Source organism: Amblyomma maculatum, chromosome 3 (assembly GCF_055883805.1).
Source record: "Amblyomma maculatum isolate TAMU_Amacu chromosome 3, ASM5588380v1, whole genome shotgun sequence".
Taxonomy (NCBI): Eukaryota; Metazoa; Arthropoda; class Arachnida; order Ixodida; family Ixodidae; genus Amblyomma; species Amblyomma maculatum.
In genome coordinates, this window is record NC_139346.1 from 189,845,304 (window position 1) to 189,858,146 (window position 12,843).

Consider the following 12,843-nt stretch of genomic DNA (forward strand, 5'->3'; position numbering starts at 1 on the left):
CTGCATTGAGCAGTCAAGCACTGCTGCCGCTGTCAGCGCAACGCAGCATAGAATTCGCACGATGAGCCACACGTCGTTTCAGATGAAACGGTGATGAACGGCAACAAAATACACAACAATCAATTGCATAGTGGGTGGAACAGCGCGAAGAGACGGAACTTCTCTGTTGTGCTTCTCTTTTTGTGTGTTTCGTCTCTTCGCGCGAAGAGACGAAACTTCTCTGCTGTGCTTCTCTTTTTGTGTGTTTCGTCTCTTCGCGCTGTTCCACCCACTATGCAATTATACCAACTCGCCCAACTGCCCATCGTACTTCAATGTACAACAATCAATACAGTGGGAAGTAAGCTTTCAGAGCGGATTCCGTAGTGGCCGTTTAAACACGTGTATATAGACTCACTGAGTGCATTGCGCTGTTCACGTGATCATACAGGCTCAGGTAACGGATGAAACCAATGCGTGAGTTTCAACCGGTCCCTTCACCATACGAACATATTCTATGTTGAGGCATGCAAAAGTAAAGAAAAATAAAGAGCCTCTGTCCGTGCAACTAAGTATAACGCGCTTTCACCATACGAACAGACCTATCGAAAGGGGCTTTGGTTTTGCGGGTGAATGCTGCTCCTCCTGAACAATAACTTCTGTGCTACGCGAGCGTTAAGAGCGCCGCTTCACGATGACGCCGCGACGCCATTCTGCGCCAGTCGTGCTTTGCTTGCGCGATCACAGCCGAGGGATCCATCATTTCTGGCGCACAAGAGAGAGTTGTTCAGTCAGTGGCTCATCTGCACTCGTGAAAGCAGCTGCCTTGCTTGGTGCGTCTGCAGCGAAAAGGTAGGACGGAGCTTTGAGTGTAATACGCCATGTACCCGTCAGTCGTCACCAGGCTGATGTCTGCAGTAAACTGACTCCATGCGCGTAACGGCGCGTAATGCCGGCAGTCAGCGGAACTCGATGCTAGAAAACTTAAAGGAGGCAGCTTTTCACCTTTTTGAGAATTTTTACCGCTTTCCAGTACCTGGATGGATCTGTCTTCTGCTCCCGCATAGCTGTGTCAATTAAGTTGAGATCATGTCATGAACAAAATGGGGTGCTCGGAAAACTACTACTGCCTGCATTTTTAACAGGCCGATTTTTTTCGTTTCTTGGCTGATCCAGTGATATCAGCGGATAGCGCGAAGCAGGTGACTTGTCGAATTATAACAAGATAATTAATGATACCCCCAATGTGAATGGAGTCCCGCGCTTTTTGAATGAGATTAATTTGTGATGTTGCAAAGTTATAGCTGAGTAAATTCACCACAAGAAGATAGTATACAGCGCGTGCTATATATTAAGAGTGTTTCGTTTTATTTATTGCATGATATTTGAAGTCTATAATATCTAGCGGCATACGGTCTTTCAGTTTGGGTTTGCATCTTTGCAGAAGTAATAAACTATCTAGCGGTTTTATTTAGGCTGTATATTGAGGCGAGTCGATTTTATAGAACTGATTTTGAACTGAACCACTCTGTATACAAACTACGCGTCGGGTGCTTTGTTTCCTTCAGTGCCTCAACTAGAAACGCCCGATAGCGACTGACTAGCAGTTGGGGGCATGTGCAGCGCGATCACGATGTCGCATTGACGAACAAGACAATCGATATAACAACCTGTAATTCGGCTCCGTTGGTGAATTGCGAACGTGACGGCAAATTGTATTGTCTACGTCATCGCCTCTCTTCCATGTACACGTGCTCTGTGCTGTCATGTTCAAGGCCACATGTATACAGATGGCATCCGTCATATATTTAGGCTATTATAACACATGACGACGTGATACAATGATCGATGAAACCGAACGCCATTTCCGCATGCAGACGCGACACCACACCATGTAGACATGGTGCCATCCTTCTCAGCTCATCACTCCATTATGAGGTTTCGTCATAATCTGTCATTGCCTTTTTGGTTTGGAAACCTCGGTGCAGAGGGGTCTTTGTGTTTGTGCCAGCTTCCGATCCTCCTTCTATGCACATCAAAAGTGCTAGCGATGAAAACAAATCTGGTTTTGTAGATTGCTGGTAAACCGTCTCAGCTTCTCTGACTTACAAACGCACTAAGCATGTAACGGGTTACTGAGACTGACTTCGGCACTTGAGACAGAAAAATAATGACGCTACATTTATTACTGCCTCAAAGGAAGCAGTATTTTCTTGTCATACACGAAACATTTCTTAAAATTGCCTGGGCAAGGGCTTATCTGCTTCATAATAATTTTAGCTTCCGGAAATTGGGACCACCGAAGTCTTTCGAGAATGCTCTCATAAGTATCGCTACTATTCACTCTGATGGCTTTTAAGCACCCCTGCCTTCTCACTTTTATAAATGTTGTAGGTCGTCACAACGGACTGCTATGCTGAATTCTCATATGTACCTGTGGTTCTTGTCAATTCTTCTTTTCTGAAACAGTTGCTGTAATGCAAACCTACATTTCGTCAGGTGCACAGGGAGCGTGCGTACGTGTTCTCCAGTGGTGCAGCTTGCAAATGGGGTCGAGAACTTCTCAACCTGCAGAGTATTTTTTTTTATACACTTAATATTGATGGCAGCAGATTATGAATTCGATTTAGAAGAAAGTTCGAATTAAGCGATTTTTAAAGAACGAGTTGCCTTTTTGCTAGTAGAGACTACTAGTGAAAAAGTACTCTCTCATCTGCCCCCAGTTCAAGGCTCGTACAGCGCATGCGCACTTTGTGAACTCAGTTTGGAATATGATTTTTTCGGATTGAATTTCACCTATGGATCATAGATGACAATCTTCGCAGAAGAAACCACAGGGGGGAAATTAACATGCGCTATTAAGCGCGATTTTACTTTTCAGAGTTTCGCGTGACGACACTTTAATTAAGAAAGTGCGCCTACTATTGAGTAACTTTAATTAGACATTAGACTAAATTAGCTCAATGACATAAGAGCTAATGCTTTACAGCCGGTACATCCAAAAGTAAATAGCAGGGGCACACAATGATCGCTACAAGCAGCTATTACGGAAAAAAATAAACAGCATAATAAGAACGAACAACTGGAGCAGTTATAGAGCTATACAATGATACAACCTAGCCACACACCTGTTAAAACACGCGTGACACAAGCTTTAGAACAGTTATGCTATTCAGCTGCACCAAGGGCTCGAGAATATGTAGGTTGCACTCCCTGATGCCATTGGCAGATTGACCATTGGTTTTCTAACAGTATTTCCTTTGTGGCTCGATCCTCTGATTTAACGAACCGACTCTACTTCAACGTCGGCGCTGCGTTCTCTGCTCCTTTGCTGTTTACTTCTTCCCACTTTCAGCGCCCTTTTCAGGCTAGCGGGTGGAATTTCTATACCAATGCACCATACATGTAGCATATTTTACGGCAAATGACGGGCTTGACGTTCCTGCATGTTGCTAAAATTCCCTTTTAACACACATTGCGCACTAATAAGAAGCGCGCTTATGCAAGACATCAAATGAGATTCGGTCTTGCCCCTGAATCCTAATCATCATCATCATCATCATCATAATAATAATAATAATAATAATAATAATAATAATAATAATAATAATAATAATAATAATAATAATAATAATAATAATAATAATAATAATAATAATAATAATAAAAATAATCATCATCAGCCTGATTATACCCACTGCAGGGCGAAGGCCTCTCTCATATTTCTCCACTTAATCCGGTTCTGTGCTAGCTGCATCCACTTGACACCTGCGAACTTCTTGATCTCATCCGCCCACCTAACTTTCTGCCGCCCCTGAATGACCATCTACATATATGTAGTTGGCGTAATGCGTCTACGACGCAGTTTTACCTGTGCTTGAAACAGCATCATTAAAATTCGAAACCATCCATTCCCTTTCTTATAAAGGATAACAGCGATTCTAGCCGTCGGACTGCGCATGGCTATAAAAAGTAATCTCTACAGCTTTGCATACACGACACATCCTTTGTTCCTGCTGCGTAATCGGGCTCGTCGCTCATTATTTTTGTCCCACCGACTGTGCTGCCCATCGTACACGGCGCGCTTCTCAATGGTAATCCTACTGTGCAATGCTAGCGAACGGATGTGGACTTTTTTTTTTTTTTTTTGTGGCAGCATTGCGGCCTTGTTCAGCCAGATAATAATTTCCTATTCGTATGGCTCGCCACACACGCTGCTGAAAATTGATAATAATTAACGAGGAAAAGAATGAGACAGAAACTCTCCCGCGCCAAATACGCAGCTCAACTGTTGCCCAGCTCTGCGATTTAGTAACGGGTAAAGATGAGAGTGTAGAAAAACAAGAGAGAGAAATCGCACATTCGACAATGAATGAGATTCATGCGATAGAATATGCTTATGCATTAATTTCACCTCGGGAGGAGAAGCCACTGCCGCTGATGGGTTCAAACCACGCGAACTTCATTCGGCCCATCAATCAGTGCGTCATAACTTAAAAGCTTTAAAGCCTCAACTCTTCCGACCCTATTTAAGAAGCAATCATAGTGTGACATGCCGACTCCGGTGTCCCCACTGTTCGACTCTGATTGGTGCCCGCACTTTCACACTCCACCCGCTTTCCCTCTGCCATTTACACTCTCCCTTACTGATCTACTATGAAGGTGAATAGAGGCCTCGCTCTCTCGCCGGTATGGCTCTTCTCCACTGAGGCTTCACACGATGCCTCCAACACCGGACACTCCTTACGATGGTGGGTATTGGAATGCTGACACACTAAAAGGTGCCGTAGTCGAGCACTCAATGTTTACGGCGTTCGGTTTCTCGGCAAGATGATGACAGATCGAATCACGACTACTTTTCGATGGAGTGGGCTCGTGTTGCTCGTGAGCAGTGTGATGTAAGTGTACGTTAAAAAACCCTGGAACACCAAGTCTCCTTTGCCTCGACCACTCGTGCTTCCACGCGGCACTATAACTCACCGACAGCTTAAATTATGGGGCGCAGCAGCTTAAGCTGGAGGCCCAGAGCACGTGCCATTCTGCTTCAGAATATATTACTGAAGATAGCATGTGGACACGAGACAGATTAGTTTACACAATGTGTCCAATCCTTCTGTTGCACCGAAAAAATGGCCCCGAGACAGTTCCTCGCAATTGTTACTCATCTTTCTGGGACATCGGAGAGAATTCTGCAACTGGAGAATAATTGTGAGAAACGTCTATGATCATGCTGATGGGCATGAACCATTTAAATATATAGCAAAATTATGCTTTTAAAGTTTGTCCTGCCCTAGCGCCTATTAGTTGAAACCATTTTTGACAAATATCGTGAAACAACGAGAGAATATTGTGGACACTGTTGTGAATATGTTGATCACAATTATTCAATCTTCAAATGCGCATCAAAATATCTTAAAATTTTTCTTGCTTTCGCACCGAGTAGATAAAACTGCAAGAGAAAACCAATGGGGCGTATTTTTGATAATATTAGAAAAAAAGAAATCTAAGGTATATGATTTGCGCATATATTGATTGTTGTGGCGAAATCTTACATTATCTGCAAAAATAATTTCTCTCATGAACTACTTTCAGTCGAAGAAACATGCTTCTCTATAATATTTGGGTATACGTCAGGCGGCTGGAGAGAGAAAGAGAGAGATGTGATTAGTGGCTCTGTTGACTACAGAAGACTGAAGGCTTCCCTCTTCGGTTTTTGTTGAAGGTAAGAAGAAAAGAAAAACACTGTTTATTTAACGTAGTCATTTTACCTTTACCTAGAGGACAAGCTGGTGCCATCAACCAAGCGATTATTCTTAGAGACCACTTGATCTGCCATGAGCGCCGTAGGCATGATGGGGCGGCGAATTATCAACTCCAGAGCCACAATATGTGACCAAAACGTAATAAGCATAATGTCGCTTTGCAACCACAAATTTTCTGCCATTCAGGATAAATTGAAACAAAGAAATAGACAGTATGCAAGCGAAAAATTCACCCAAAATGAGAGGTGGCCTTCTTTTCTATTGGCGAAATCTGGCACACTGCATGTCAGAACCAATATTTTCCCCTTAACAGCCACATTTTTCAGAGCAAATATTCCTGAAAACATGATATGCTATTGCTTTTTATTGGCATTTCAGAAAACAAGCATTCCATTAATGTTCATTGGTGTTCCGTGAGCACATGTTTAAAGGAAGGCATGCGCATCGCTATAGAAGCCATACAACGTTTGCCTACAGCGCGACTGTAGCAGCCCACGTAAAATGAACCGAGCGACAGGCTCGTAAAGCCTTGCCCACTTGCGGTGACGCCGAGCGTTAGAGCACTCAGCGAGCACGTGAGACGCACACAATCTCCTACTCTATCAAGCCTAGTGCCATCTTCTGGATTGTGTTCTCATTTCTGAATAGCCGGTGAAACTCGCGACATGGCAGCGCCGCGTATCAATGACAATTGAAAAGTTCAAATACCACTGTGGCAATCGGACTCTGAGTGAGGCCTTATGTGACAAGGGGACTCATGTGACAGGGGTATGAGTTCAGTGGTTGAGCGGCGAGGCGCAGCAACAACGGCGCGCGAACCGAATTAAATGCCGACTTCATCAAATAGTGCATTGTCAGCGGTTATTTCTCCCCTTTACTCGATCATAGAAGCACATTAGCGTTAGACAGCAATGCGCGAGGTTGCAAACCGGTCAAAGTCCTAGAATAAGCGCAGAGCGTGAGAGTGACACTCAATTAATATAAACAACTGCAGTGATCCGAACAGGACGCACAGGAACGATTAAAAAAGCCAAGCAAAATTAAGCACAACCTACGTGCTAAATTGTGCTTGAATGCGAGGTTTTGTGCGCACAGCACCGCTCTAATTTAGTGCAGTCAGAGCGGAAGTGGCTACAATGATGCTATAACGTGCGAATAGGGAAGTATTACGCATCACGCGTCACTCATTATGGTACATGCGGGTAATGAGCCTATTGTGGCACAAGTGGTCATATAAACAAATAAAGAGATGACGGTGGCTTCTTCTTTTTAGAGGAAAAAAAAAGAAACGTCAAAGGGGAGGCCGGAAGGGTGACCACAATGCTGTCCTGCTTGGTACTCAACACGTTAAAGAACTAAACGGAGCAGATAGAGAAACCGGACCCGATGGGTGCGTCCTCACGCAAGGAACAATGGCATCCAGGCAGAGGGTCAGACCAAACGTCTGCAGAGAATACAGCAACGCCTCCTAGCCCAGCGAGCCAATCCGGCCATTCACGCCGGTGTCGGAGTTGGAAGTAAGATATCTGTTTTGAGGAAGATGGTGCTCTCTTTAACATTACTGGCTTTAAAGCAGTTTGTTTTCGTAGGGCCGACAGATGAAGCCACGCCTTCTGCGCACACATTCGAGAAATGATCAGTAATAGAGAGCGTTGGAAACCGCGAGAATCCTTAGCATCTTTGCAGTTACAAATAATCCGAAATTCAAACGTACTGATGGTTGCTTGGACCATATCGCAGTTTTTGCGCCAACGCCTGCAATCCTGTATAGATTTATCTTGAGCGCTCGAAAAGTGCGCACGATGGTGGAGTGGGCTGGGACGGTTAATCTGCGAGCGATCGTGATTCTTGAACGTTGGATGCGTGCGCAGGCCATCAACACTTTCTGGAGCTCGCCGTTCGATAGCTCCATGAAACTATGCGCTGGTCTGCACCTTCTATTTCAGAAGGAAGCGATGTTTTGGGAAAAAAGACCGTTCAGGAAGGGGGGGGGGGGGGGGGGGGGAGGGCTGGGAATTTCCGAGTGCATTAGCGCCATAGCTTCCTCAGCCATGTGCCACGGTACTGTGACAAAGCGGCGCTTGATTGATTGCCACGACAGCTCATCAGCGGCTGTCGTTTTGAGATGGATTGTTCCTCTAAATGCCTCGTTTGGCTGATCCTTCAGTTGAAGACCTCGTTCAGCCAGAAAGATGCATTTCGTATGCAGGTGCCGGTGGGAAAGGTTCGGTCGTTAAGTATCCAATCAATACATTACCTTTCGCGCCCCGGGCAGAATTACGCCGTAAACGGACTGCCGAGGTCAGTGCAAGTTGTTTTGTAATGTACCAAGTGCTTTTTTAATCTACACAGGCAGAAATACATCGTGCATGATACGACGTTGGGGTCAACGCAGATTTATTGTACGGCAAGGTGTACATTATCTTCCTGGTAACAGGTAGCTATATGATCATAATGCAATTAATCATTATTGACTATACGTTTTAAAACTTGTTATTATGATGCATTTTTATAAAGTGGAATCGGGTACATTGAAAATCGTAGGCTAGACGAGCTCCTCAATTTTCTAAATCTGCAGTATATGGTTCGAGATATCTAGAGCAGAATTATAAAGCCGGCACCGCAACCGATCAGGGAGGAGCGCCTGAGCTGGCTGGCCCCACTTCCGGCTAGGGAAAGCGTTTGATGTCATTTGACCTTTCTATGCTTCCCCCCCCCCCCCCCCCCCCCTCTTTCAGGTTCTTTATGCTATGCTTCCAGACTTTATGGGAGAAGGAGGTGAAATTATCATTCGTATTGTTTTCCTATTGTGCAAGAACACCGTGGGCCTTAGACGAAGATGATTTTTTTTTTTAAGTGGTACATGTGGCTCCACCTGGGAGCTCCAGCGGCAAAAGATGGCTGTTGCGATCCACTGCGCCGCCGATGCCGCTGACGCTGCTCTGCGACCATGATTGCTTCCGCAGGAGCCAGCGGAAAACTTGTAGTAAATCAACCAACTCTACTCACTGCTGCGTTTCTGATTGGCATATGAACTACACAAATACGTCACAAAAGCAGCCGAAGATAAAGGTATCTGAATTTTTGTCAAACTTGTACGGGAGCAAATTGAACGAATTAGCGTAGACGGGCAGTACGGCATGCAAACGTAAACTGATTTCTGTATATATAAGTTTTGTACTCTACTGTTTTTAGAGCATGTGCTAAAATCTAAGTTCACATCTCAATCTGTTCCAGTTCAGGCCGGAGCACCATGGCGACCAGTGCGAGGAACACGCATTTCCAATGCCGAAACCGAATTACACGCAGGGTGAAGAATGAGACGCGAGAAAATGAAACTCATTTCCAAGCCGACGCCGTACGTAATGCCCTTAATTTGGTCTGCATAGTTCCTAAATATGTCCGATAGTCTTCTGCACTGAAAACTTCGCACAAATATCGCACAAGAGCTTGGCCTCGTACAATGTGCGACCGCAAGCAAAACCTTTGTTTTCAAATACGTGACAGCCCATATGGAAATGAACTCTTATGGTCACCTATATATCCCTTTATATGTTTTTTTATGGTGGGCTAAAAAGTGCCATAAGAACACTTGTAAGCAGCAATTGAAAATCTATGCCTAGATCACGAACCGCACAAAATTATAGAAAAGTGTACGTTCCTCAAGCTACAGGCCAGAAGTCATACAAATTTCTGCAGAATTCCATTGGTAAGTAACTATCTCTAAGGCTATAGAGTTTAGGCCTTGCAAATGGTTTTAGCTGTCTACAGCAAAGTATACATATTCAGAGCTGTAGTCAACTGCCACACAGGTTTCTATATAGGTCAATAGAAAAGGGAAGGCCTGTAAATGTACAGACTTCAAGTCGTACAGCTCTATAGGCTACAGAGCCTAGAGCTGTAGCCCAGAAGGAATACAGAAAATATAAACCTCAAAACAACGTGACGGTCGTGCTTCACGTGGTGTCTGGGAGTCGTATTCAGAAAAACCATTTCTTTTTTTTTTTAAAGGAATGTATTTGGGGTCAGATGTGTCGTCTGTTCAAATCCTGCCGCATGTTACCCTCTAAATTGAATAACAGAGATATGCTATATGGAATGAGAAGTAATATATCATAACATTATATGTAACGCCGTCAGGCAGTTGGTGCGTCACAATTAAAAAGAATAATGTCGGTAAGGCATAAAATTGAAGGTACGCATGTAATCGGTTCGAAGCTTTGTCGCGAGCTGGCCCGCAACTCGACCAGCAGATGTATACGATAAGAAAGGATAAATGTCATAATTTTGATGCAAATGCTGGAAAAACTGGGGCAACATAAAGGTCCTGTTATGGTGAGTATCCATCCTAGACCTCCCGGTGCTCTTCTTCACGGGGACTGGTCCACCCGTCAGTCGTGGTCGCAAAAAAAGAAAGAAAAAAAAAAGCTACATCAAAGTACATTACTGCAAAATTCACGTTACAACCGATTTGCACAGTGAGTGAACAATTATACAGGTCCCTCATGGAAACGGATTTTACACCTATAAATGGGTATAGCATGTTAGCTGCAGGGTGTATAGCAAGCCATTGAACTAAATATAGTGAAAGACAAACTATAAGCTGGAATTTGAAGTGAAATGTAGCCTACTACTTTTATACAAAATCATTTAGCAATCCATAAAGATCCTAAAGAAACCGAAAATTAAAGTCTCAACACGCTAGAGCCTGGGTATACAAGAGAAACATAGATTGAACGATAGGTAAATGTTTAGCAAGATATAAAAATGCTTAAATAAGTCTATAAGAAAACCTATGCCTATCAGGTATAAGGAATATAAAGGTGGAAAATAGAGAATTATGTTTGTCAGTAGAAAATACTTATACGTATAATGACATTAAGTCATATGAATAGCTAAAGACCCCCATAGCTCGGTCTAAATGGAAGGCTAAATGGCCGTAAAATATGTTTTAGCAATGCGTTCAATTTTCTACAGCCAACTACACAAGGAATTTTTTTTATAGCCGACCGCACAATATATTTGCACACGAACATTTTCAATTATCCATAACAGCTCGCGCTGTGGAGGCTGTGAAATCATGCCTGCTCTTCTTCCCAAAGGCTGTGCACTCAATAAACCTCCCTCAGGTACGTCCCTTTGCTCGGGAATAGCGTTGGTGAAGGAACGGCGGTGTTGCTGGTACAAACTGGTGGGTCCTGACCGAGTTCAGCAGTGCTATCGCCTTCACCTGTTCCTTGCCCAGCCTGTCAGGAGTCAGGACAGAACTTCAGATGCAACACGTACGTGTACTGAGCGAGCCCGTGGTCTGTCTGCCCCGTGGAAGAAAGTTCTTCAAACCCATTCCAGGTTCCCTCAACAAGTGCTTTCATTACCACATTGTAATGTCAATTGGAAGCCTCCACAAGGTGTACGTGTGTATGCGGCGCAAATCACAACAGCTTCTGATAGAAATTCTATGATAACGCGTTGATGTTTTCGGGAAGAAAACGTTTCCGGGCTTCTTCCGCTGCTTAACACTGAGAAACACTGAGATCTCTTGCACAGGCGGCGTCGCGACTCACTACTATGTGCGGTATACATGGCTGACCTTTTCTGTATTTTTTGAGTCAGCGGAAGTGATCCAAGTGCAAGGCATTTGTCGTTTCCTTGCCGCCTGACTTCAACTGTGGCTGCTGCCATTTAATTCCCTATAGCACAACAAACTACTCCGTGACAATATGTTTCTGAGTTCGGAGAGACGTAACTGCGGTGTGCTTAACGTAGAAGGAGCGTGGTTGCTAACGTAAAAAAGGGGTCTGTCATGCATCAACTCTCGAGAGGGGAATAAAAAAAGGATATTTACACCTCAGTGAAGTAGTAACGCTTACAAAATTGTTTATTTCCTTTTTATTGATGTTGTCTTGGCATCTTAAAACTATTCAACGACATTTATTTATCCAGACCATTGTGCAAGATGGCGGCTAGATTATTTTTGAACTTCCATCATCCTTTGTTTTGTTGACAAATTTCTCTAAAATTTATGCTAAACCATGACTCATGCTAGTCAGTGTCTAAGCCTAAGGTAAGTAAATCAATCCAAACTTAAATTTGCCTGATATAACCGCCGCCTTACTTATATAAATGCAGTACCTTCGTGGTTCTAGTACGCAGCGCTAGCTCTCCCTTTCCCATGAAAAAAAAAAAAAGTAGTGATACTCCACTGCACCGTGATAGGCCAACCTTTTACTTAAGATTCGTGTGTGTGCTCATACAAGAACAGCTTTCGCTTTTATTTTTAGGTGTTCAGTCAGGAACCAAAATCTTCAACTGACAGAAGTTACATCGTGCACAGAACAGTTAAACAGCCAGAACAATGCCTGATATAACCAGACTTATAGAATACGCCTATGTGCCATAAAACTCCCTCAGAAATCTGGCTTGAAGATACACACGGTTGCTGGGGGCTAAAGGTTTTTTTATACTCTAAGAGGATTGAAGCAATCTCCTGCTTAAGCTACAGTTCAACAATCATAATTATTCCGCATGGCATTCAGCCGCTGCCGCAGATGACTTCGAACAGGGATCGTATGGCCGCTGCATGAAGACTTATCTGACTTAGTTGGATATTGAAACATTGCTTAAACGTTCTCTGCGCACATGAACCCTCGCTGTACGCATGATCGCAGTGCAAAGCGTGATGAGACAAAGACTTTGTGAGTAGACAATGCATTATTCGGATTTGTGCTGTGATTGGGTCCCTTCACACACTTTTGTTGACATGACTGCAAGTTATGACAATAAGTTGCGTTATACTGCGCTATGTTGAGCACTAGGCTGCATGGGACTTTGATGGACACCGCTAAGCGCCAGCGAATTTAGCAAATGAACACGTCGAAATCATGGTCGTGCTGGGCGTAGTTATATATTCATGGTACCACGATATTTTCCTATCGGTAGTGCACCGTATTCGATCACGATTACGATAGTTCTGCCGCCAAATGTAAATTTCCTTGTTCCTCCGAAATTATAAACAGTGCATTTGGGCGAGAATAACATTGTCATTTTGCAAGCGGGGCATGCTGGTATTTCTAAAATGATAATGCTACGATATGAAGCTTAT

At 43.7% G+C, this 12,843-nt stretch overlaps 1 protein-coding gene across 1 annotated transcript in view; it reads left to right on the forward strand.

The window, feature by feature from the left end:
• Window positions 1–722: 722 nt before the first annotated feature.
• Window positions 723–12,843, forward strand: part of LOC146197248 (monocarboxylate transporter 12-like) — a 29,915-nt gene continuing 17,794 nt past the window's right edge. Inside the window, exon 1 of the mRNA XM_084599048.1 lies at window positions 723–831. The gene's annotated coding sequence lies outside the window, so the exon portion shown is untranslated. The remainder of the gene's footprint in view (window positions 832–12,843) is intronic.